Here is a 4,744-nt window from a genome sequence, read left to right as displayed (position 1 = left end):
ACTGTCTTGGCAAATTTTCAGCTCAAATGGAGGAGCCTAGGTGGCACTTGCTTTACAAAGTACCACACTCAGCAGAAATATGGATGTCGAAGCTGGGCTCAAATGAATTAATGGATTGAGCTACAATTTGGTGGAGGATGGTCATTTTGGCATAGAAAGCACTGTAAAAAAATTATACCATTTGGACATGTCAAAGTGGCATTTCCTTCACAATGCTCTTCTTTGGACAGAATCTTGTAAAACTTATTGAGATAAATTGGACAAATGAAATGATATCAAATTTGGTGGAGAGTGATGACTTGGGCATATGGAATATTTGCAAAAACCTTAGATCATTTGGATATTCCTAGCTAGTACTTCCTTTACAAAGCTTCTCTCCGGGTAGAAAATTTGGAAATTTGCTAAGGAAGATTTAATAGTTAAATAGAGCTAAATATTGTCAGGTGGCAATTAATTGGATATGGAAGATTTCCAATAAAGTTTGCGGGCAATAGAAGGTGTCTAGATAGCACTTGCTTTGCAATGTGCCAATCTGGACGAAAAATAGAAATTGAACATGTGCTCACATAATTGACAGAATGGAGCTGAAATTTTGAGGAGGATGATAGCTTTGGAATATGCACACAATGTAAAAATTTAATACCATTTGGATAAATAAAAATGGTACTTCCTTCACAATGCTCTCCACTGAACAAAAAATTGGAGAAAATATTGAGGGAAGTTAGCTAAATTAAATGAGCTAAACTTTGGTGGAGCAAGGTTATTTGGTCAGGGTCATGTCCTGGTAAAATTTCATCAATTATGAAGCAATATAAAATATAGTAGCTTCACAAACTGAAAATATTACGAGAAACAAAGATTCTATGATGAGCTCACATGGATTGTTAGATGGGGCACAAATTTTGTTAAGAGCTATTATTTAAGACGTGGCAAAAATTCAACTCATTAGCATACTTCTAGGTAGTACTTCCTTCGCAAATATTCTAGCTGAACAAAAACTTTGGAAATTTGCTGAGAAAGATTTACTTGGCAAATGGAGATGAAGTTTTTCATGAGACACTGATATGGTTAGGAAAGAGTGTCCAAATTTTTTAGGGCAATTATGAAAATATAAATAGCACTTCCTTCAGAAAGTGCTATTCTAAACAGAATAGGAAAATGAATATTGTTGAATTATTTTTTGAACTAGGGAAGGAAGGGTTTTCACATATTTGAGGAAAATATGATCGAGACAATTTATGAGAATTTTTGGAGAATTTTGGGAATGAGAAAAGAGTAGGTTGTTGCACAACCTAGGACAAAAATTGACACATGGACATGACACATAGGCAACACTGATGATGTGGCACCTAGTCATAGCTACAACCATCTATATTGGTCGTAATCAACTACAAATTAGGCATCGGACCAGTGCTATCTGCTTTATGACCATTTCGTGTAATGGAATTAGGACCTTTCTGACCACTTGGTTGTTATGGTTTAGCGCTTGGAGCCCCCGAACAGATTACGACCAATTAGTCTCAAATGGTCATAGATTTACGACCATTTCTTCCAGGGTTAGTGCTAGAAGGTCACAAGTTGACATATTTCTTGTAGTGGGGGTGGTCTCCTTTTTTGTGTGTTTTCGGATTCGATCCGATCAGTTCTTTGCCCCCGGAGGGGTAGCACCTTCTTCCGACGCCTCGCTTGTCGATGCGTGTCAAGTTCGAGAGGGTCGGCGCGGCCTTGCGGCGGCGCTCTTTCCCGGCGAGGCCCGAGGCCATCTTCGATTTTCTTTGCCCTTCTAGGGTTCTTTTTGGGGAAGGGTGGTTCTTTTTCTGTTTTGTACCGAAATCCTAAACCAATCTCTGGCTGATCCCATTGATGGAACCACTAGATCGGGTAGGTTAGGAATCCGGTAACAATGGGCATAGATATTACCTTGTCCTGCATTTGAGGAACTCCCGCCGGCCTCCACCGCTGAGGTGGTGATAGAGAAGGATGTGGCGGCGTTGGTGCTTCCCGTGAGCACTGCGCTAACCCTATATCGGAAGGGGATGTCGGTGGGGAGTCTGGCGGCGCGGTGAACCTCGTACGGTGTGCCCCGACCCCCACCTCTTTACGTATGGTGGCTATTTTGAGGGAGGCTATATGGTGGGTGTAATGCATCGGCGAAAGTTGCGCGATACTAGAGAGGCTAGCAATGGTGGAAGGGTGAGAGTGCGTATAATCCATGGACTCAACATTACTCATAAAGAACTCACATACTTATTGAAAAAGTCTATTAGTCATCGAAACAAGGTACTACACGCATGCTCCAAGGGAAAGGTTGGTAGGAGTTAACCATCGCGCGATCCCGACCTCCACACAAAGGATGACAATCAATAAATAAATCATGCTCCGACTTCATCACATAACGGTTCACCATACGTGCATGCTACGGGAATCACAAACCTTAACACAAGTATTTCTAAAAGTACACAATTACTCACTAGCATGAATCTAATATCACATATTCATGTCGCATAACTGTTGCAAGGAATCAAACATATCATATTCAGTGATCACAAGTTTTATGTAGGATTTTATGACTAACCATGTGAATGACCAACTCCTGTTAACTCTCTAAATAGGTATAAGTGAAACATGAGAGTTTAATTTTTTCTACAAAAGATATGCCCCGCTCTAACAAATATAAGTGAAGCAAAAGAGCATTCTACAAATGACGGTTTTCTATGTGTAGGGAAACAGGCAATCCAAACTTCAAATGATATAAGTGAAGCACAAGAAGCATTCTATAAATCCAAGCAAGGAGTATCTCATACCAGCATGGTGCATAAAAGAAAAAGGAAAAATAAACACAAAAGACGCTCCAAGCATTTGTACATATCATGTGACGAATTAAAATATAGCTCCGAGTAAAATTACCGATAGATTGTAGATGAAAGAGGGGATGCCTTCCGGGGCATCCCCAAGCTTAGACGCTTGAGTCTTCCTTGAATATTACCTTAGGGTGCCTTGGGCATCCCCAAGCTTAGGCTCTTGCCTCTCCTTATTCCTTCATCCATCGTGCTCTCACCCAAAACTTGAAAACTTCAATCACACAAAACTCAACAAAACTTCGTGAGATCCGTTAGTATAATAAAATAAATCACCACTTCAAGTACTGTTGTCAACTCGTTCTAAATTCATATTAGCATTATATCTACTCTAATCCTACTTCACCATGGTTCATACCCCCCGATACTACCCATAGATTCATCAAAATAAGAGAACAATGCATAAAAAACATAATCTGTCAAAACAGAACAGTCTGTAGAAATCTGTATATTCCGTATACTTCTGATATCTCAAAAAATCTGAAAAATTACGAACGTCTGGAAAATTTGCATATAAATCAGAAGCTAAAAGAATCAACTCAAAATCTCTTCCATAATAAAATGAAAATTAATTTCGTGAGCAGAAAGTTTCTATCTTTTCTCAGCGTGATCAAACAACTATCATCCAAACTAATCGTAAAGGCTTTGCTTGGGACATTATTTTTAAAATACAAAGGAATTGTACAAGGGGATAATCATTTTTGTGAGAAACTTCCCTGATAAATTCTACATTGTTTCCATGAGCATGAACACAGGTGTTCAAGGTCGACCCTCACTTCCGCAATGCATCACCTTTCAATCGCTTCTCTTTTTGAAAAAGTTTTAAGTTCCCCTCTATATTTTTTTGTTTTTAAACTAAATAAAAGCACTCAACATAAATAAATGACTCTCTAAAACTTCCGGGTTGTCTCCCAGGCAGCGCTTTCTTTAAAACCATTAAGCTTGACATAAAGTGCTCAAGTAGTGGATCCACCCGGATCCCAAGGTATATCAAAGCCAATTTTAATTATCAATGATTTGAAATTTAGTAGTGAGCACAAGGTAACATATATCTAGCAATGTCGAAGTCTAACTCTCTTCCTATGCATTGGCATGTCATAAAATAACAATTCATGCACACTAAGTAAAGGCCAATACATAGCATAAGCAGTTTCTTGCAATTTTATCGTATTGGAAACATAGAGAGGTGGAGATGTAGTTCCTCTCTCATAATAACTGCAAGTAGGAGCAGCAAGCACATGCATAATATATTAATCAAAATCATCATGTGTAACATAAGGAACTATAGCTAGCTCATCTTCATAAGCATCATTCATATTGGCATCATGGCCACAAGCATAGCAAGCATCAAGTTCATCAAAAAGGGATATTTCAAACGAATCCAAGGGATCATAGCATTCATCCTTCGGTAAGAACGAAGGGAAATTAAATAATGTATGAGTAGAAGAGTTACTCTCATTAGAAGGTGGACATGGGTAGCTAGTCCGCTCTTCCTCCTTTTGTTCTTCGCTCTCCTCTTCATCTTTTTCATCTAATGAGCTCACTATTTCAACATTTTCTTCTTCCATAGTTTCCTGCAAAATAATAGTCTCTTCTTGGGCAGCATAGGATTTCTCCTTAAATCGTTCGATATGGGAATTATATTCATAATTAGTATAACAATAACGAATCATAGCCAAATTTTCAGATCGGTAAGGAGCATCATCATTATCATCACACCTTTTAAACAGAGCCTCAATTTCATAAGCACCCATAAAAGCAACAAACTCTTCTATTTGATCCACATCATAGTAATCATATATACCATTAGCATAAGAAGCTAAGGTTCTATGATCATTAAATTCACAAGAAAAGGGAAGGTGTCGAGCCTTCATCCTAGAGCAACA

This window comes from Hordeum vulgare, chromosome 5H, assembly GCF_904849725.1.
Source record: "Hordeum vulgare subsp. vulgare chromosome 5H, MorexV3_pseudomolecules_assembly, whole genome shotgun sequence".
Lineage (NCBI taxonomy): Eukaryota > Viridiplantae > Streptophyta > Magnoliopsida > Poales > Poaceae > Hordeum > Hordeum vulgare.
The sequence above is the reverse complement of the archived record's forward strand: the minus strand, read 5'-3'. Positions refer to the sequence as shown.